Source organism: Lactuca virosa, chromosome 4 (genome assembly GCF_052849685.1).
Source record: "Lactuca virosa cultivar CGN04683 chromosome 4, Lactuca_virosa_CGN04683_v6, whole genome shotgun sequence".
Taxonomy (NCBI): domain Eukaryota; kingdom Viridiplantae; phylum Streptophyta; class Magnoliopsida; order Asterales; family Asteraceae; genus Lactuca; species Lactuca virosa.
The window spans coordinates 285942432-285966767 of NC_136429.1; the positions used below are offsets into that span (position 1 = coordinate 285942432).

The 24336-nt window shown below is 33.0% G+C and overlaps 1 pseudogene; it reads right to left on the reverse strand.

The window, feature by feature from the left end:
• Positions 1-4482: 4482 nt before the first annotated feature.
• Positions 4483-5671, reverse strand: LOC145108359 (bZIP transcription factor 44 pseudogene; annotated as a pseudogene).
• Between the last annotated feature and the right edge of the window lie 18665 nt (positions 5672-24336).

The window sequence follows — 24336 nt, forward strand, 5'->3', positions numbered from 1 at the left end:
TAGCCCCATCGATGCTCCGGTGCCCTCGCCACGTAAGGAGGGTCGATGACTTCGGATTCGGCATCTGAATCATCATCCTCTTCCTCCTTGTCGACATCCTCATCGCTCTACTCATTGATCTCCTCTTTTTCGAACTCCTCAATGACCTCTTCTGGATCCTCCACTATCCATCCCCCGTTCCCCTGATTTGGGGGAATAGGATATCCTGGTGATGGAAGTCTGCCATGGCGTCTGCACGAGAATATATAAGTACGAGAAAATAGATAGAGTATCAAAATACCCTTATAGTATTTTATTTTTTTAGTTTTCTTCTTAGACCCTTTTGGTTTTAGGTCAGTTTTAGATTTGTTGTCCACCTTGACCACTACTAAACACATGTTGGTCATATCTCGAATAAATATAGTTGATCAGACTATATTTACCCTAGATATGATTACATAACTCTCTACGTTTAGTCACGATGTCCAGCTCCTCTAAACACCTTTTATTATTCCTCATATGCATGTATGTATGTACACTTTTGTAAAATACTTATATTTTTAAAGTATACTTTTAGTCAGAGTGTTTTAGCCCCATTGTATTTATAGTTGTATATCTTGTATGGTTAGATATACTAGTTCACTATAGACAATGCTCTAATGCCAATCTGTCAGAACCCCGAAACAAGACGGCGGAAACGTCCGGTGGCGGATGACGTCATTGTATATTATCATAACAATTGTATATCCCTAAAATCAACATTCAGATCCTTGTTTTCTAGGCCAAATATATCATCTGCATTCCATAAAGTATCCTATAAGATTACAAAATTAAAAAGATGAAAGGTTTGAGGTCATTTTGGGATGAACAAAGTCAAGAAATCCTATGCTTACAATTATATTATTTGTTTTCTTCTACGAGTTTAATTCCTTAACATTTGCTAAATCTGCATGAAATTACTCATATGAAAATCTACCCCTAGTGAAAGTAATAAAGAGTGGTAGATGATTAGCAACAATAATAATAACGAGGTGAATGGAAAAAATGCTAATAAGGGGTATATAGGTAATTTTACCTCACTTGTCTAAATTTTGTTTTACCATCCACACGAGTGCATCATGCAACAAGCATAAAGTAGTGCACATCAGTGTCAACAACAAAATCGATCCTTAAAATAAGTTGGAACAACCAAACCAAAGTGCCAAAAACTCATCATCTCATAACTACAAATTACCCAACATATGCATATATCACTACTACCACCACCATGTATCTTTATTATACTTGCTATAAGTTTTGGTGTGTATACCCCATTCCTTCAGCTGCATTTCACTCTACATTCAATATTTTCTAAATATCTCCCTATAACAGCAACAAATAAGTTAAGTTTAATAATAAACCCACTCTATGTGAGACATAATAGAGAATAAATATGCATGTAATATTGTTACCGGAATGGATAATGGTAAAGTAGTTGGCCCATAAAGACCTATGAGTTGACCTTCTTTATCACTTAGAAACTTGGTAAAATTCCATTTGTTGCTTGACCCAACAAACATTCTGTTTCTTAGCTTTAGGAAACTTGTACACATGTGATGCTTTAGGTCAATTAACACAAATCTTTAACAAAGAAATAGTTGATTAGAGACATTTTCACCATTCAAACTTCAAACTTCAATTCATTTATGAAAATGAGTGACTTATGGTTCAAAACACATGTATTTTTTTGTGAGGATGACTGAAAACTCACCTTCTAGAAGATGTGATATGTGGGGTTAAACCTTGTGCATGCAAATTCTTCCACTTTCTCGCTAAAATCATGCTATTATTTTAGGAACTGGTTGCAAGGAAATACTAATATCTCCAGACCTGATAATAGATATGTATTAACACATAGTTTATATTTTGATTATATTTCTATCTCACAAAGTAATATAATATTGTTATCATATAAATGTAAAACAATTTGTGACAGTATCATTGTTTTTTGAGATTAGCTTCACAATGAGAAATGATCAGACAAGATCCGTTGAGCTAGATGGATAGATAAGTAGGTATTCACTATATGCTTAATTGATTGTCTAAAATTGCAATATATGATTATTATTTAAAGTAGAGATAATTTGATGGAGAATATAATGTGTTGGGTTTTAGTTCAAAAATAGTTCCATAAACTAGAAAATATAGCAAACGGAAGACTTAAAATTTCGAACATATAATAACATTTTATACCCACCAAGGATCTTCTTGCAGGTTATAGAAAGATTAAAATCTCAACCATAGAAAGGATGAAGAAATATCAGCCTTTGTTGTTCTTTGGATCCTCTTGGGAGGCTTGGAAGTTGATGAAGAATGTGGAACCTTTGAGACACCAACAATGACTTAACTTGATGTAAATGTTAGCCCATAAACTCTTAAACCCTTAAGCTTTAAGTTCATAACCAATATGAACTTAAAGAGGGCATGTAAAAACATATGTTCTTCAAGTGTTCTTAACTAATTAAGAGAGAATGAGAGGAAGAGTATAACTTTCGGAAATTTGCATCAAGCAAGGAAGAATGAGTGCAAGCCTCATCTTTTATATGCATAAAGTGAATTTATGGACCATAAGTCCTTAACACTTTAAAACAATAATGTCTCCTAAAGCCTACTTGTCTCCCCATGCTTTTAAGCATGCATTCTTTTCATTATTATATGTAAAAGCCCATAACTAGCATCACGAAAGAAAGCCCACGGTTTTAAATATATAAAATGAAGTCAAACTTGGTAATTTTTATAAACTCTTTTATAAAATATAAACCTTAACCTTTTGGTAAAAGACAAAATGTCTTTATGGTCCAAAATGTTGTACATGACTTATTAATTCATACCATATGAATTATGTAATGTTAAATGCTAATGAAAATTATTATTTTCATTAAATAAATAATTTCCAATTTAATTATAAGAGTTTATTGAATATTTATTAGATTCAATTTCTAATAAATAATCAATTATATCAAGTTGTTGTTAGTATAACTCATTAGTGTCATATGTTAATTAGCAATATCACTTTAATATGATTCTTGAGCATACTAGATCTTTCATAATGTTGTATTATCGAAATTGACTAACAAAAAATAAAAAGATTAGGTATTTATTTTTGAAGTTTAAACTAATCAACTGATTGCCTGGTTATCTAATACTGATTATTAACTTCACTTTAAAGCCTCACATCCAAACGGTGTTCTCTTCTGGTTGCGATAATCAATTTCAAAGTGAAGAAAAAAGTGTACCTGAGTGAAGTCGGGTGGAGAAGAGATAGAGCTTCGTTGTTCGAAGTCTAAATCTCCGATGCATAGTTATGTAGTGTAGCAGCGATGGTGTTGTGATGTCGGAGGTAGAAGTAGTGAGTGGGGATGGCGGTATCCTGGTGGTATTGATCGTACATTCGTATGAGAGAGAAAAGAGAGAGATGAGATTGGGGTAAAAACGTTAATTGGTCTCTGCTCTCTAACATGTGTGAAGTAAAAGAAAACGGGTATAAGAGATATGGGGGAAATGTCAAATTTCATATATACTTTTTAACAATATACGCTAATTCATTAATGAGAGGGGAATAAGAAACATGAATTCAATTTTTTAGTGACACAAAAACAAATCATTCAAATCATAAGGTAAAACTTTAGTGGCATATAAAAAAAATATATGACACAAAATATAAAGTTTTTAGTGGTATTTTAATTTTTTATGTCATTAATAACTTTAATATTAGTGACATAAATTGTTAAGTACCATTAAATCTATTAATTTTATAGTGACAATTAAAATACGCTACTAAAAACATACTATAATTAAAAATGTCTGCCATTAAATGTCATTTTATTTGTAGTTTATATATATCATTAAAAACTCATTTTTAGAAGTGTAACGAACGACCATTTTTAGAAGTGTAACGACCACTTGCGAGCCTACATCTAGCACTTTTATCTTCGCTGAAGCTTTAGCTTAATTCGCTATTGTGTGTATTTCTATGAAGATCTTGTCTAAACATTGAGTATCAAATATTTTTTTGTTAACTTGTTTTTTACTGGAGACAAGATATTATTATCGAATAAATAAATTTTGTCATTGTTACATTTCGATTCAAATTGTAGTGTGCTAAAATTGTATTTTATATGTATAGGAGATTATGTGTCCCATCGGAAGTTTCAATTATTAATCTCTATGACTCTATACATATTCATTAAGACAAAAAGAAAAGTCTCATATATAATAACTTAATAAGAATACTTTCAACCATGAACTGCTTAATCAATGATGATTTCTTGACCTCAAATGAATTATTTAAAACAAAAAACTACCGGTGCAATTCATTCACGCAATCCACTTGTATTTTTCTAATCTGAGAAAAGTTTGACATAACATCAGTGGCCAAAATTTTATTCTTGGAAAAATACAACTACGTATTTATCATTGCTTCAACATATATAATAATATTAATATAGAATAAAATATTGTGACTTAAAAAACATAAACTATTTAATATATATAAAAAGGAGAAAGCCAATATATTCCTTTTCTTCCGTCTCCACTAGATACAAGCCTTGATTTTAATATTAAAAAGTGCCAACTCAACCACCACCAATCAAAACCTAAAAGTACAACCCAATAAAGCACCATCAAACCTAACCCTAGTAGTACATTGTACCGCATGCATTAATGACTAGTACCGTAACATCTCAGCAGCCATGATTGGCTGTTGGTTGAGGTACATCAAGTTCCATGGATTGTTCATAAAATCATCGTGATTTTCAAACTCAAAAAGCCCAGTTGTACTTGCACCATTCGTGCAATTAGTGTTTGTGCAGTTGTTGTTCATGAGATTAATGATTTCGTTAAGGTAATCCAGCCGCTGGCTGAGCTCACCAATCTGAGCTCTCAACACAGAGTTGTCGGCTTCCACATGAACAAACTGTTGTGTGGTGACGTTAATGGTGGTGACGATCTGGGCGTTATCTTTCTTGATCTGGTTGATTTGATCGGTGAGATCATCAACATGTTTCTGTTTCCTTACTCTCGATCTTCGTGCAGATTCACGGTTTGATTGCATTCTCTTCCTCTTCCTTTGGTCAAGTAAATCCTCATCGGATCCTGAGTTTTGGATCTGAGATGAATTCCCACTTGAAGAAGCCATACCAAAAATAACCAAAAAATAAAAACTTGAGTAATATGAATACGGTTTATTTGTTTTGCTAGATAGATATAGATATAGATATGTATATATGAAGCTGTATTAATGTAGGCGGAGGGTTGAAGGGTTGTTCATGAAAAAACGTAGAACCAGTAGAGGAAGACGACGGACAAAGATTGAACAAGATGGGTCCGGCGACGGAGGGAGGAGTTGATAGTAAAGCCGGACCTGAGAATTTCACTAAGAACAGGAGACATCAATCTCTAACATCTATAGATTCGACGTTGAACGTGAAGAAAAAGAAGAAGAGAAGAGATGATTGAATCAAGAAACACCAGGGGAAAGAGAGATGGAAGGAAGAGATTTTTGAAGGAAGGAAGAGGGATGATTATATAGATGAAAATGGTGGTGGGTGTTGGGTTAAAATAATGAAAAAGCGTTTGGAATATACCATGGGAGGGTAGGGAAGTGTGATTGGGGACGTAGGGTGGAGAGAAATTTCCACAAGAAAACAAGCAACAGCTGGAGTTGCAAAAACAAACAATTTTACAGGTAAGCTAATGAAATCAATGCAGTGCTCCATCTCCATCGCATGTTTTAAACTTCATTTTTCACCATTTTTTTAATAACCTTATATTATATAATCTTTTTAACAAAGAAATAATAACATATCGTCTAATTAGTTATTGGTATAACCAAGGGTCAGTTTTACAAAGTTTAAATTAAACTATCACACGGATAATAACTTGAAAGGATAACGGACTTTCAATTTTGTCCATATTTAGTTACTGTAATTTTTTTTTGTGGTTGATTACCCCTGGGTTATTTGAAATTGTTTACATTTTATCTTTATGACCGGTTATAACCGGTCATAAGGATAAAATGTGAACGATTTCAAATAATTCAGGGATAAATCAAGTACGAAAAAATGTAATAACTAATTATGAAAAAAATGAAAGTTTGTTGCTCTTTCAAGCCATTATTGTGTAAATGGTTCTAAATGTTATTAAAAATGAGCACAAGCTGAATATAAATGTCACAAAAGTGAGAAAGGTATAGTAATCGTTTGATAGGTCTTTATTGTGTAAAGTACAAAAGATAACACTTAGAAATACAATAGAAGCGACTTTAACCATATAAAAATTGAAGAAACAAAGATTGTGGTGGGTTCAAACATATACGTAGGACATAGGCCCGTTTTCACTCCACAGGGTGGAGACGGTCGTTGTAGATCATGCAAGGAAGAGAGAACATATGATAAAGAAGTGTGAAGATAATGCAATGTTAAATTTGAATGAGATTTCTCTCTTTACAAGGATTCAAGCTTTGATTAGAGAGTGTGGATGCATAAGATCAAGGTCGTGGAGTAATACATGAGCAATCTAAGCGCTAGTTGCATTTACATTGTTTGTGCATTTTGCCTAGTTTTCACTGTTTTTACTTTCAACTTGTTTTGTCGATACTTTTCTTCCTACTTAATACTTATATCTACATTTTCTATTTGTATGTTGGTTGTATATGTATCTTCTCACCATGCTCCTTTTGATTTTCGATCTATATATCGTTTTATTGTTCGTATATGTGTCTTTTTGCCTTTGTGAAACTCTACTGATTATTTCTTTTTTGTAGGTTGGCGTTTCACTTATACGTGAATAAAGAAACTCTACTAAAAAGTTTATCTTATTGACTAGGATTAAAGCAATGAACTACAACATGATTTTGTGATACACATTCTATTCTATAATACTCCTTACAAACACAACACACATCAAAATAAAATAAGCGATGATTATAATAATGGATAATGATTTGAAAGGGTAACAAACCTTCAACTAGTTTATATTTAAGTCACTGAGCTTTTTTGTGTGCTTGATTTACCCATGAGTTATTTGAAATGTTCACATTTTACCCTTATGACCGGTTGTAACTAGTCATAAGGGTAAAATGTGAACAAATTCAAATAATAAAGGTGTAAATCAAGAACGAAAAAAATTCAATGACAAAATGCGAAAAAGTTGAAAGTCTATTACCTTTCAAATCATTATCCCATTATCAAATGCTAAGAATTAACCCAAAGTTGAGTGGTAGGAATTTTTGGCCTAGGCTCTTGTTAGAATAAAAATAATAATAAAATAATAAAATATAACTCTTTGATAATTAAGATGGAAATTACAAAACTAGTGATGAGAAATGGAATTCATTTTAATTTCATTGGGAGGAACATTAATACACATACTTCTGAGCGAAAATCAGTAAATTAGATCGTTTTCTCATTTGCTCTACTTTGCTTTCATCTCACCCATCTTTTGTGGTGAGTGCTTACCCCGCGAACTGTCGGACCATTTTCCGGACAACTAAACTCCCATGTTGCCGACTTTTCCCCTCCCCTCCATTTTAAATTCTTTAACTTGTGGCTAGTAAAAGATGGCATCAACGAGATTGAAAACACAACACATGATGATTTTAAAGGTAATGGTATTGTTGATCGGTACTTGGCAACTAAACTTATGTATCCTAAAAAAGCAATCAGCAAATAAAGGAATTTGACTTTTCTTAAAAAAATTAGAAGGTATATGTTCTGAAATCAAAGGTTCATAAACTTGACATTGTACCGAAACCAAGATTCTTCTCGATTCAGGATTACAGGAGTGTAATAGCATCATCCAGAAAATATTAGATATGGAGAGATTGGCTACCTTAGATTTGAAACAAAACGCTCGAATAAAATGGAGGGATTGGCTACCTTAGACTTGAAATTCTTTCATGGGTATTTTAATTTTAACAATAAAAATATCATGAATCGAATAAACATTTCACTAATAAATGGTTGTTGGATATCTGATGTCTCTCAAATAAAAGGTGAAAACTATCGATTCTTCTAGGAGAAATTTTATGAAACTTGGACTTCTAGGTTGAAACTGATCAATTCAAACTTCCGCTCCACTATCTCCTCAGTTGTGACGTCCATTGGGTCGTCACTCCTGATTGAGGAGATCAAAGAAGCGATTTGGGCTAGCGGGAGTGATCATGCCCCTGAGCGTGTTGGATTCACATTTAAATTCCTAAAAAACTTTTGGGTCACCATTTGGGATGATCTTATGGATTATGTAAAAAATTTGGAGACATACGATACTTTGGCTAGCAGGTGTAACTCATCATTTATAACTCTCCTCCCCAAGATTAAAAACCATACCCTTATTTGTGATTATCACTTGATAAGAATGATCGAGTGCTTATAAAAGACAATTTCCCAACTTGTATGAATTGGAAAAATAAAAGAAACAATGTTACGTGGTTGACCGTATCAAGAACGAAATCCTCTTTTGGGATTGGAGGCAGGAACCCATTACATCGGTTCTAATTTTTGATGGGTTTTATAGTTTACAAATCTTTGCATGAGGCGGAAAAAAACTTAACTCTTAAGTTCAGATGCAACCTAATTGGATCTACGTTTTCTCTATTGATATCAATAAACTATGAACATCAAGAACCCGAAAGGAACTCTATAATAATCGAAAATAAGCATAGACTTAGGGTTTACATACCTTTTAATTGTTATAGTAAATAAGAAACAAAATTCCTTCTTGAAAACCTTGGAAAGCAAGCACCAAAAGTTTAGTGCCTTTAATGGTTTGTACCTAAAACCATAGAAACCCAAAAATAATGAGGAGAAAGATAGAGGGAGAAGGAAATTTTGTTCCTAAGCCTTATAATAAAGGTATGAACAAAAATAACGAGCCAATGGGTCCTATTTATAGTTTAGGTAACTTCCATACCAAGCCAGATTTGAATTGATTAAATAATAGATTTAATCTCAATTAAAATCATTTCCTTATCTGCATCCACGAGGCTTCCAAAAACGTTAGGAACCCCTCCAAAACCATCCATGCCATGGAGGGTTCTTGAATTACTTCGTTTGTTCAACTATTAAACCATCACCACAAGAATTTGGCTCTATAGAGATGAAAGCTATAGGGGCGACAAATGTCGTCGCTTTAGAGGATCATATAGGGGCGACAAGTCGTCGCTATAGAGTTGATAAATTAAGTTTGACCTCCGAACCTAAAGCGACAAACCAAAAAATAAATTATCTCTATAGGTGAGCGGGAACGAAAAAATATTTTGCGGGTATCTGAAAAGTTGTAGGGACAACATATCGTCCCAAACATAAATAAATTTAAATATATTAGTGTTTTTAATGTATTTATATGGGAAAAGCCCTACGTCGTCGTTTTATAGAAAGCTATAGGGACGATAAGTCGTGGCTATAGGGTTTCGCCGAATTTAAAAGATCAGAAACCCTTTTTCCCAATCAGCCGATGCAGCCAACAACAATTATCGTTCAAGTTTCTCTCTCACGAGTTCCGACGTATTCGTCGGTGCCTACAAGTCGATAGGTAATGCCCATTGTTTCTTTCTCGTCTGCTTCTTCAACCTTTCACTATGCCATTTTCCTCTCAGCTCCGATTGATTCAGTTTTTCTAAATCTATTATCTTCAATTGCAGGTCAGCGAGCTCCCTCTCACTTCTGGCGAATGGTGATTTCTTGCTTCCGGCGTTCCCGACTTCTCCAATTGGTATGAACGGTGGCTTGGCTGTGTTGATTTTTTTTTATCTATGATTATTGTGAAAGTTTAGATTCAGTTTTTGTACCGTGAAAGTTTAGAATCAGTTTTTGATGATTTGGCTGTGTTTTTTCATAAATATTTGTCTAAATGTGTTTGAAACTTTAGGGTTATTAATTTCTATACGTAGAAGTTGTGAGTTTTTGGTTGTGTATGATTTTTTTAATCATACAAAGTTATAAGTTCTTGGTTATGTTTAGGATAATATTTATGCTATTTACTATTAGCTTTTGTTAAACTTGAAAATTATTGTGTTTCAATCATGTTAATGTGGATGTATAGCATTTTATTTTTGTCCTTTTTTTTGTTTAAAATCGAAGTAGAATGCTACAAAAGGTAAAGCAATACAAATAGGCCAATCGTTTTATGTATATACAAGCTGTGAAATAGAAGTAGAATGTTTGAAAACTTTGTGAAAATATAGTGTTTTGAAGTTCTTAGTTGTGTAAGATTTTGTTAATCTATATAATATTTATACTATTAACTCTATGATTTTATTAATGTTGTTAAAATTTCAAGTTTTGTCCCTTTTTGCCTGAAATAGAAGTATAATGCTATTAAAAGTAATGTAATAGAAGTAGAATTCTATAATGTAAATCATAATGCCATAATTGGAAAGCAACATAATTAAGATGATATAAATAAAAATATATGAAAAAGTAGAATGTCATAATAGAAAAATAAATAAAAAAGTGGATCATCTAGTTTTGTCCCTCTTTTGTCTGAAATAGAAGTATAATGCTATAAAAAGTAAATCAATAGAAGTAGAATGCTATAATGTAAAGTACAATGTTGTAATTGAAAAAAATAACATAAGTAAGATGTTATAAATAAAAAATATGAAAAATTATAATATCATAATATAAAAAAGTGGATGTCATAGTTTTGTCCCTCTTTATATTGAAATAGAAGTAGAATGCTATAAAAAGTAAAACCATCGAAGTAGAGTGCTTTAATGTAAAGTACAATGCCATAATTGAAAAAACAACATAAGTACATAATATGTTATAAATAAAAAAAAAATATGAAAAGTATAATGCTATAATAGAAAACTGTTGTAATATGCACACCTTCTAATTTATAATAATGAAACAATTACATTGCAAAATCAAAGGTGTCCAGAATTCATAAAAGGTCTTAACAACTTTATAGAGATTGCCAAGAACCATGTCAACGATGAAGGAAAAACATGTTGTCCATATATAGATTGTGTGAATATGTTTTGGCATATTGTGACTACGGGTTATGCCTACATACATGACCATGGGTTTAAAGAATCATATCTAATATGGATTCATCATGGCGAGGAATATCCTCCTTTGGATTTAGACAACTTTTGGTCTTCAAAATACCGTAGTACTAGAGTTGTGGCAAAGGAAAATCCACATGAAGAGATGTTTGATGTAATAGATGATTTTATGGAAAAGGAAGATCCACATATAGAAAATATAAGCCAAGAAGCAATTGGTTTAGACCCAGAGTTTGATGCATTGTTTGAAGAAGCCAATACCGTGTTATACCATGGTTGAAGTTGGATGGCTTCCCTAAACTTCCTAGAAAAACCGATGCACATTATAGTCATCAATAGGTGGACAAACAGTTCATTTGACCAACTTTTTAGAGTTTTTAAGAGTTGCATTCACAAAATAGAATAAGATTCCAACTTCACACTATGAAGCTAAAAAGAAGTTGAGAAAGATTGGGGTTGGGATATCAATTTATGCATGCTTGCGTTAATGATTGTTCTCTGTTTTGGAAAGATAAAGAGTCAATGCAAAATTGTTCTGTTGGTAATGAGAGCAGGTGGGTTGACTAAAATACAAAGGGGAAGAAACTGCTACAAAAAGTGTTACGTTATTTTCCATTGACTGCCAGGCTTCGTCGAAGGTATAGTGCAAGATTCACAACAAAAGATATCATGTGGTTGATGGGAAGGAATAATAGGAATTTAATATGCGATATCCTGAGTTTTACAAAGAACCCAGGAACGTTCACTTAGGTTTGGCTGCCGATGGCTTTAATCTATTCAGCAACATGAATCAACCTTATAGTATGTGGTCGGTAGTATTGACAACGTACAATACACCACCATGGTTGGATATGAAAGAATCTTCTTTCATGTTAAATTTACTAATTCGAGGCCTTAATAAACCTGCGAAGGACATTGATGTTTTCTTGGGGCCTATGGTGGACGAGTTGAAAATTTTCTCGAAGGAAGGAGTCCAAATGAGAGATGCATCAACCAACACTGTATTCACATTCCATGCAACACTATTGTAGACTATCAATGATTACCCTACCCATAGCAGTTTTTCTGGATGGAGTGGTAAAGGTTATAAAGCTGGTGCTACTTGTAAAAAGGATACACTCTCGTTTTCTATAACCAGAAAGATAACTTAAGTTGGCATAGACGATTCTTAGTTATCAAGCATAAATGGAGGTACAGTTTATTGTTTAATGACAAGAAAGAGTTAATAAATCCTCCTAGATAATTGAGTTATTCATTAATAATAAAGCAACTAGACCGTCTCTCTGCTTGTATTCCAAGAAAACATCCTAGCTATGGCGGTGGTGTGAAAAGAAGGCGAACCGAGTTAGAGTTGAATTGGACCAACATAGTATCTTCTTCGAGCTTGATTATTGGTCTTCTTTCGAAATAAAACACAATATAGATCTTATGTACGCGGTGAAAAATGTTGGTAAGAGCTTGTTGTGTACTTCGTTGAAGAATGAAAAATCAAAAGATACGCACAAAGACAGAGAAGATTTAGAAAAATGGGCACTCAAGATAATCTATGGTTGACAAAGAAAAACAACTAGAATTATCCACCACATCCAGATTACTCTTTCAAACCAATCGATCGAGAATGTTTATGTCAGTTCATTAGCGGTGTATGAATACCTGACGGTTTTGGATCCAACTTCAAGAATAAGATGCATTCTAATTATTCAAATATAATTAGGTTAAAGTCTCATGATTATCACATCCTCATGCAACGATTTCTACCAATAGGGGTCCGAGCTGGTCTGCCCGCTAATGTGTTAAAAAAATCATTGACCTTTGTACATCCTTTAAAAAAAATTATGCACGATCATTAGATGTGAAAGACATGTATAAAGCACATAGTGAAGTGATAAAGATATTATGCAATCTGGAGTTGATATATCTACCATCATTTTTTGACATAATGATTAATCTAGTTCTACATTTAAGTGAAGAAGCTATTCTTGGAGGGCCTGTATATATGAGATGGATGTATCCTTTTGAAATATTCATGAAAAATTTGAACTCTTATGTTAGAATCAAAGCGTAACCCGAAGGTTCAATAGCATAAGGTTATGTTGCAGATGAAGCATTGACATTTTGTTCCATGTATTTTGATGGTATACAAAAGAAGTTCAATCGTCCCGATAGAAATACAGATGACGACCTTCCAATGATGCAGTTTTATGTGTTTTAATCACAATGTCGACCAATTTCCAATATGAAAATCATTGCTCTTTCTGAAGAGGTCATCTAATCATTACAATGGTTTGTACTCAACAACCGCGATGAACTTAAAGGCTACATATCGTAAGTAATTTTATATTTATACTTTATATTTTGGTATTGTGAGAACTAATATGAACAATTTCTCCCTCATACAAAAAATTTGAATCTAAATATCCTGAAAAATATGTAAAAATGAAACATCCCTCATGGTTTAGTCATAAGGTAAAAATATTATATACATGTATTATATATAAATATAAAATATAGTATCATTTAAAGTGTCAATCTTATAATTTTGTCCAAGTTTGTCGTCTACAAAAAAATTATTCCCAGACTGTACCAACGAATTAAAAGCTTTGGCACATGGTCTCTTGAATGCATATTCTTACACTACTTGCGTAGTCAACAAGGTTAGATTTGTGGTACATATTCATGATCTTCGACGTTGTACTTAGAATAGTGGTATTGTTTCATATGGAGAAGATAGTACACCATTTTATGGTCAACTAGAGGATATCATACAATTGAACTATTTATGTGATTATCCGTTTGTTCTATTTCATGGTAAATGGTTCAACACAATGGGGAGGATACGTTCAGTTAATGAAATAGTATCATCGCTATCGACATCAGTCATGAATGGTATGTCGGTAATGCATGGTATGATGGTTAACAATACATTTTAGCCACATAAGCGAAACAAGTGTTTTATCTTAAAGATCCTTCTCGAAAAGCCAATAGTTGGAGGGTTGTAGAAGATGTTCACCATAGAAAAATGTGGGATCACCCAAGTATGGAGGTAGATGTATTGCATGACACTCAATCATCTGATTATAACTTGGATGTCGATATAGGTGATGTTGGTGACTCAAGTGTAGTTACTGAGAGATGTGATGGCCCTGTTGTGGATGATCAGGCCATTCACTGTAACTTGGTTGCCGATTTAGGCTAGTTGCCTATGCAAATAAATTTAGGTGAAGTTGGTGAATCAAGTGATCCTCCAATCACATAGGATGAGAATTTCATTGATGATAATGAAGAAGACAATGATTTCTACCCTTCAGAGGACAAAATTGTTGATGATAAGAATCACAGTGATGATGAGTCTGTACACGCATATTATTCTATTAATGATTATTATTAAATGTATTATAATGTTTTTTTATATTTACTAGATCATTGTTACATGTTAAAATTCTTGCTTATAATGTTTTGTTCAATTTGTGCTTATTATTTATTTCAACAGGATGCTAGTACATGATGTTAGAGGACACAGTGGAGACAGTTGGGGTTGAACCTCCAAGATAGCCGCATAAGATCCCCATAGCTTGTAAGGCATGTAAGTAACTTGTTCTGATTAAATATGTCTTTATATTAAATAACTTTTTAACTTACTAACTGTTTAATTACATGTATCAATCTAGCAAAACCAAAGAGAAGTTTTGGAAGAAATTTGAATTTGTATGAACGGCTTAGACTTAATAAGAAGAAGCCACTTCCCTTAGAGTTTGATGTCATGGGTAGACTATATAAGGTCATTGGAGATAACTATCAGGTTTATATATGCTTGGTCTCGAATAAGCTTGCAAAGAATGTTCCCTCCACTATCTGAGGTGGGATGATGACCTTAAAGAATATAAAAGAAAATTTTATCCCACCATGCATGTAATTATAAAATTTAATGGTTTTATTAGTATTAAAACTTTATATTTTTGAGATATTTTATAATCCGTTCGTTTTCTTTTGTATTATTATTTTGATATTTATTCTTTCGGTGACACGCCTCATTTAAATGGCATTGTGTAAGGAATGAGACAGATTGCAAGGCAAGTTACATGCGCTTCAAATCGAAGACGAAAAATCATTTACCAGAGTTGGAGGCTACGATGATGTAACAAGGAAAAAGAAACACCCCCACCTAGAATGAATGAAAAACCATGGCGGAAATTTATTAAAAAGTTATTCACAAACGAAAAGTATCAAGAACGTTCTGTACAAAATAAAGATAACAGAGGAAAATAGGTGTATGGAAGTTTCTATGCTGTTGAATCTTATGCCCAAAGGTGGTATAAGGAAGTAATATTTTTTAGTGTTATTTAAATGTTTGTCAACGTTTTCTATAAAATATTAGTAATAGTTTTTTTGAATTTATTAGAAAAAAGAAACTGGAAGGCCAAACCACATTGATGGATGGAAAAACAATCACTTTAAGGAAAAAAAAATGAAGATGTTACCAACAGGTACAACAAGATTGGGTAAGTAAAAAGTTGCATTTATGTACTTTTATTATCATGTTATTTTGTGTAAATTGTTCATATGGAATTTAGAGTAAACTGTTTAAATTGTTATTTAAAATAGTTTGCATATATTACAAGTAGATGTTTTCAAGTTTTGGAATTTTTATTCTTATATTTATATAGTTTGAACAGGTTGGTTTTTTTCTTTTTATAGCTGTTATGCTGCCAAATTTTAGTAAACATAACTAATAAATGTTAATTGTAGGGTAAAATTGTGGAAGAGTATAGGAAAATGTTGGAAGAGGTTGATGGTGATGATTCATTGGTTGATCAGACACAATGCCTCAAGCGTGCACTTGGAGAAAGAAGCGGTCATACAAGAGGTGCTGGAAGAAAAGTGAAAAATATAGTACCATGTTAGGTGCCAAGTACATCAACCAATGCCCGAAACTTCAATGAATTTGTGCAAGAGTTGACTCATAAATGAGACAAAAATTTACCAAACAGATACAACAAAATGTTCTTATCTCAAAATCCAAACGCCTAACCACCACAATTTCAATTTACTTTTGATCCTTCCTGACTACAAGTTCCAAACGGTCATGATGTCAATGAAGAAGATGATGAAAGTCGAGAATATGAAAATGAAGATGATGAAAACGAAGAAGGTGATGAACAAGAAGAATGGGAAAGTAATTCTAGTGGATCTGAGAATTAGGTTGTTTGTTTTAGTTTGGTTTGTATGAAATATCTAAACAATTTCAATTTTTGTTAAACCGAGCATGTAATATATTTTAAAACTTTGGATCGTATGGTATTTGGAATGATTCAGATTTAAATTCAATGTTTTTGGTTTTAATTTATATGAAAATTTTATTGTATATAATTTTTTTGGGAATTTAACAATTCACAGGGGTGGTAAAAAATGTGTAAAACCTGTGCCCCACCGATAGGGACGACTTATCTTCACTATAGGTTAACTTATGGCGACAATATGTTGTCGCTATAGGTGTGGCTATGGTGACAATACGATGTCTCAATATGGGTAAATATGGCGACTATAAATCATTTCTATAGGTAGCTATATAGGGACGATTTGTCATTTCTATAGGGGAGGCTATAGCGACAAAGGTTACGGCGACGACAATACAAACTAAAACGATAAATCTACATCGACGAAGTCTATGGAAACGACAAGTCGACGCCGAGGTCTATAACGACGAATTTTCTCTCTATAGAGAAGATGTTTGTCGTCCCCATAGGTCCAAAATCTTGTAGTCAATTACAATTCACTCATTTCACCTTTAATTAATTCCAATTAATCCCAAATTAATTCATGATTAATTCTGATTAATAATTAATTAATTCTAATTGATTTCCTATTAATTTATTAACCATAAATTAATAAATCAATTATTTAACTATTGATCTCATGTTAATTTATTAATCACATAACAAATTCACATATCAATTATCTATTACCAATTAATATATTAATCACATAATATTTTAACAATTCATTTCTCTTTCTTTCTTTCTCTCTTTCTCTCTCTCTCTCTCTCTCTCTCTCTCTCTCCTAATATCATTTATAGCTATTTCTTGTTATGAGAGAAACTCAAAAAGGACTTTGTTTCTATTTGCAAGTTTATACTAATTTAGTTATGAGCTTAGACACCTTAATCCAACAGTTTCCCACTTGGACAAGTCTATAACTACAATTGCATGTATAACCAAACAGCAAAGAGTTCTTTCCAAATCCACTTCCGAACTCTGATCTAATAAGATATTGGCCCTAAGATAAGTGATCAAATATTCCTTTGTTCTACATTATATTGTATGGACACGAAACATGGATTAGAATCAATCTCCTAGTCCAAGATTTTGTTTCTTGATTTTCCTAATTTATGACTACTGAATTCTGACTACTAATTGAACACATCAATTTAGTCCCGGCTCGGCCAAACACTTCAAATGTAGACAACAAATCATTGAGGGGCCAAAAGATATAGCTAATCACATTAGGGAAAAAGGATGAAATAAACTTCGACTTATATGCTTGTATCTTTTACTCACGAAATTCTGCATGAAACTACGTTTTATGACATCTCGTTACTGATGCGTTTTTGCAATACCAATGCACAACCAACTTGTAAATTATAACTCATATACCTCCATTATAAGAATAAAAGATATTATCATCTCTCAATTACTCGTGATAGAATCCATGAAGTAATTCTATGAGCATTGGTTTATCCAATACTCAAAATTCCCATTTTTCTAAGTACTCATGAACATTGTAGCAATCTTATTGCAGTGTGTAATGTTGGGTTTTAGTATACTACAACATCCTATGGTGCACATACAACCCTAAATACCTTGGATCTATGTTTTCTCTATTATACATGCAAATGGTTTCCAAGGCATTAAACCTATAACTAGCATGCATTTGACATAAACCATATAATATACTAGTTAGGGAAACATACATTTTATGTGGCTTGAAGTCTTGATGTATTTGGCCTTAAGAGCTTAGCCCCAATAGTATGAAATGCCTCAAATGGAATCACAACACACCTAGGACAAAGGTGGCTCTTGAGAGAGAATTCCATCCACCAAAACACCTCCATATTTCTCTAAGAAAAGAAGTGGTGATTTTGACTATGGAGTAACCTATTTATATGTAGGATTCGAAGGGTCATGGGTATAACCCATAATCCATACCCATGGGTTTTATGATCCATGGTTCATGTGGCCCAACTCTTTATGTATCCATACATAAACTTGGTCCAACATGGATCATAAGCCCAACACATATAAATATAACTAATTATCATAATTAGTCCCCATAGATTTAATTAGTCTCTTTTGATCACTAAATTAATTCCAAATTAATTCTTGATCGATAATTAAAACATATGATTTCATATTAATATGTTATAACTTATAATATATTAATAAACCATAAATAACCTTCTCTCAAAAGTCCATCCTAACAAATTGTCCTGATGATATGCAACCCAAATAGACCATGCTACTCTCGGGTCAAGTACATTCCAATAATAGTTATGGGCTTAGACATCTAATCCAACATGTAATGCCCATAAACAATCTACAATTCAATTCATGACAATTATAATTCACTAGTTACTTCCAAAATTATGTATGACTGTGTGATTTCGAATAATCAAATCATTTATGAAGTAAAAGATGCAATGTGAAACACAATTTTCAATGATTCTAATTTCACACTCCCAAATCCTTATCGAAAAATGTGAGAATTTTAAATTCCTATCATTTATCGAAATCTGTTTAGATTTTAAACTTATATGCACGGACCCTCCTGTAATTAATATGTACAAAGTCACAAAGACTTGTCAACAGTCATTATAAGGTATTCCAATGGAGATCAACTCCATGGAAACTAAGTCTCATATTCAAAGTACATTGCTTTGGACATGCTTCTTGCATTAAGTTTTCTAATCTTACACAAATAACTTCCACCTATGGAGACAACTCCATATTCTCATTTTGACTATCACTTCTGAATAAGAGATGCCTCTTTTCAGAATATGTCAATATGGTCCTTCCAAAATTAGCACTATACTTCCAACTGTCCCTGAGCAACCAATCTTTGGTAAACCTCAGATTGTCCTCGACAATTGCTTAATCATTTTAGTCATATCCAATTCTAGACCTTTTCCCTTCTTAATGCCTCTGGGCATTTGGAAAAATTTAGAAATGACAAATATTATAGCACATGCAATCGATCCTGTACCCAAAGCAAATGGTACACGATTCATGATGTCTCACATAAAGACATGATTCTAGACCAGTCTTTTGCTACAATATTTTTATTTGCCATGTTTTCAAAATTTGACTATGAAGAGGGATGCCGTAATCATAATCGAATTTTGAGAACGCGATATATAGAATTTCCTTAAGTTGAACCAATCCAACATGAAATTCATATATATATTCTTGACTAAAGATGATTAAGGTCTCAATCTAAGCCTTTAGAACTGAAATGAAGTATATCCTTTCCCTTAATTATAGCAAAACAACTTTTTCAATCCCTGCAGCCTCACGAATTGAAACTTTTGTTTTCTATAATTAACATTGCTAACTTGCAACACTAACAATAATTATCATGCTCCCACTAACATGATGATTATTAGCATAACACTTATGCTCCCACTAGCTTTGACATGTACTCAGAAATCAGCTGGACTTCTAGAAATCAATACTTTATTGACTTTCTTACCAAAGTTCAGATTTCTGATACGAGATGCTTTGATAAAACTTTATCAAAATCATACACCTTTCCTTAGATAGCATGCATGTGTGTCTAAACAATTTCAGAACTATGAAAAGGGATGCCGTAATCATAGTCTCAATTGTTTAGACCTTTTGCCATCTGCTTCAAATCTACTTGGTGGAAGTGTTTCCTCACCATCATTTTCATGAATCGGAGAGAAACCTTATGACCCTTAGATTTTATGGTGTATGTGTTCTTATCCATGTGAATCATCAAAACCATAGTCACAAGACAAGGATAATGACAAATCCAAACTCATATGGACTGAACTTATGCAATCTTAACTTCTTGCCACCTGGCAGTACAGGGCCTGCCATTGCTTCCAAGTTGTTATGCAACCAATTGAGAACTTTCAGAACTCCTATGCAAATCCAACTTTAACTGGAATGGGCACAGAATATGTCAACACGATAGGTTATAAACCTCAAGTCGTGTGCTAGTGAAGAACCTCAGGTTTTATTCTTGATTAGTTCTTGAAATTCTTTTTAGGATCTTTAAGACTCCCACTATCCTCTTGACATATAAGACTATCTTGCCAAATATTCAAGAGATAGTGCGGATTCTTTATCAAGACAAACACTTCACACAATTGGCCTTAGTTGGTCTTTGTTTTATCCAAAACATCACAACTTACCAATTTCAAATGTACAAGAGTAGGACACTTTTACTCTTACATTTGACAAGTGTTTTAAACCTTTCTTTAAGATATGTCACTCAAGTTACAATCTTGGAGTATGACTCTAAGAATTGTTTTGGAACGAAGTATGACTCATCTTCCTGATCTAACCATTTCAACAATTCATGACTCCTCTTCTTAGTCATAAGAATGCACTAAGATGACATTTAGATGACTAATTGTGATATGATTTCTAAATCATTAAGATGATCACAAACATGATACTAAAGTACTCTCCCATCTTTTCAGATTTGAGAAACTTTTATCTTTCTGCCTAATTTGATTCTTCCCATTCGTTCTGCCATACATTGAGACTTTTCCAATGTTTCAGAATTATACTTAAACTTGTAAGTATAACCATATTTACTAAACTTTAGTAAATCAAATAGTCTTAACGAGCTTTGTGGTGGACATGACCAGTGCACAAGAATGTGTACTCGATCCCTTTAGTCCTTCACTTGACTCACACTTCCATGTGAACAAGTAATTAGTCTTGATTTTCCAATGCTTGAAAGTTCTTATTCATCATACTATTCAACTTGCATGATTCCAAGTTTCGGTCCAATTGAAACTTGGGTGATGAGGAACTTTCCTGATTTGGTAAATTTAGACACTACCACAAATGAAAGAATCAAATCCATTTTCCAATATTGCTGTAAGTGGAATCATATAAGCAACAATTTTCCACAAATGTCATTGTAAGGATACTTCAAATAAATAAAATTAAACAATTTTATTTTATTTTAAAACTTTGCGGAAAAACTTATCCTTACAATCCACATGGAAAATTGTTGTTATCTATTCCTTAGCAATATATCATAACTTCTTAAGCAACTGCTCAAAAGTCTGATGCGATCGAAATCCACCTTCGCGATCAGAATCAGCATATACTTCCTTTAAGATTTCTCTCTATTACTTGATTCTTAAAACATCAACATGTGACCCAGTCACATCATGTAATGTGGATCTCAGAATAGAACTTAACAGAGTTAGATAATGGGCTGTACCTGATGTAGAGTCAAACTTATTGACTTTAACATCCTTAGGTAAATTTGGCAACTTTGCAATCAACGCCCCTTCCTTTGGCAAAATAAACATATGGACCCTTTGGTAATGGGACTATCTCAGACTTAGCCTTTCTCTTTACCATTTGGTCAACCGGGTTGACCATGGCCAATCCCTTTCCATTGGGAAGAGAATGCTTTTCCTAGATTTCCAGTGTCACCATTGTCACTGTCTATAAATTTTTTTTGGAAGTTGATCTTCTAATCAAATTTGCTTTACTATCGTTCCAAATCATTGCTGATTCAGCAGCACCAAGCAAATAGATATGACCATTAAGGTTCATGTCATAGTCTGTTTCATAGTAGTCCCAAAGGAACTCACTATGTGACTTAGAAAGTGATTGAACATCCAACTTTCTCAAGACTTTGACACCCAACTCTCCCGGCTTGTCAATATGTGACTTCATCTCTAAGATGTGGTCACACATAGACCTTGCTTGCCATTAGGGCTTGAGTGATCTTGAACTTGTGGGTTAGGGAGAATAATTGGAGGAGGTGGAGGAAGAGAAGTATGACTTCCATGAGCCAAACTCGGGAAGTCATATTCATTAGGGAAGCTTGGTTTGGGAAGATCATTGTTGTCTAAACCAGACATCAACAATGGGAGAAATTCACGTAAAGTTGATTTAAGTCCTTAATATAATACCCAATATATTAAGGCTAGGACCCAACAAACTATTTTATAACTTGGAAGAGGGATGCCGTAATCCAAGCTATAAAATATTTGAAGGTAGGTGAATGACGATTCACCAATTTCCACCAAGATAAACAAAATGTATTATTAGGTTTTAATTGGTTTTGAAACTCCTAGATTTTTTTGAGATTCATTGAACTTTTCAATGGCATGTTTCAATCTCGAGTGTGCCCTTCAGGTTTTGTGACTGGGATGCCGAGGATCACAAAACAAGGTGTGAAGTAACCATGCAAATATACTTGGTACCCTTAATATTTACCCCTCAATCGATGTGCCGGTTAACCACACACGCTCCAACGATACTATGATAAACATTAAGTTACCCTTTGCCTACCTTGTTAAGTCCAGGTTAGTGTGCCGGTTAACCACACACGCTCCACTAAAAGCTTAAACAAAGTACAAAGTGTAATTTCATGGATTAGCACCTTATTCACATTTTCCTAAGTAACTAAGATTGGGAATTTATAAGTGTTTACTTACTTAGTATTTATCATTATACTTATAATGAAGGGAGAATTATAGTCCTTGTCCTACCTGTTCGGCTAACGACCCTCCACCGGTCAAGGAAGCGGTGAGTGAGAGTGGACACCCATTAAACTGTCATTTTATTGGCAGTAACCTTATACCCCCCTTATAGACCGGCTTCGTGAATGAGGCCTACTAATGGTAAGACGACTTTATCTTATACATATCTATATAATTAAAATTATAATAATAGTATAAGGGTTGAATTTTAAACTTTTAAAATTCTAAGGTCTAGTTTGGAATTAAAGTATACATGGCGGGTAACTTTACAAATTCCAAAACTTGAGGACAAGTTTTGAAACCTTTCAAAACTCTTGGATTTTTCATAACTTATGAGTTTAATTAAGGTTTAATGAAAAAAAAATACAAGTTCCATAACTTGAGGACAAGTTATGGAAGACATTAAATCATTTAATGATGACATTAAAAATAGTGACTCTTCTATTTTCATAACCTATGAGACTTAATGACACTTTAAAAAGAAAAACTCTTCACTTTCCATAACTTGAGGACAAGTTATGGAGTTCATAAAAACCATTAAGATCAAATATTCCAATTAACACAATAATCAAATAATTTTTCTATGATCTAGATTAAACTAATAAGTAAAGATAATTCACATCAACAATTTTCAAGAAATTAGATAATCATATAAACTAATACAAATCTTGAAACTTTGACAATTATCCTTTGAAGACTCTTGGAATTCATAACCTAAAGAGTTAATAAATGAGACATTTCACATCCATAACTTATGGAAGTTTCAAAACTCTTAAGATCATAACTTTAAAAAAAACTTTTGAGTTCCAAAATTTTCTGACAAAATTTGTAACTCCTTAAAACCATTTAGATCAAACTTTTAAAACAAACAAAATAATCATATCATTCTATCTTTTAATAAATTGACCTAATTCAACTCTTGTAGTAAAGTGACTCAAATTTTATAAATAATTAGTTTTTCATAAAATCAAGTAATTATCATAAAATTTGACAAACTTCATGTTTTTTTTTCTTTTTTTTTTCCTTCAACTTGAAAAAAAATACATTTGCATCAAATATAATAGAAAACAACCCATGGCTCTGATACCACTGTTGGGTTTTAGTATACTACAACATCCTATGGTGCACATACAACCCTAAATACCTTGGATCTATGTTTTCTCTATTATACATGCAAATGGTTTCCAAGGCATTAAACCTACAACTAGCATGCATTTGACATAAACCATATAATATACTAGTTAGGGAAACATACATTTATGTGGCTTGAAGTCTTGATGTATTTGGCCTTAAGAGCTTAGCACCAATAGTATGAAATGCCTCAAATGGAATCACAACACACCTAGGACAAAGGTGGCTCTTGAGAGAGAATTCAATGCACCAAAACACCTCCATATTTCTCTAAGAAAAGAAGTGGTGATTTTGGCTATGGAGTAACCTATTTATATGTAGGATTCGAAGGGTCATGGGTATAACCCATAATCCATACCCATGGGTTTTATGATCCATGGTTCATGTGGCCCAACTCTTTATGTATCCATACATAAACTTGGTC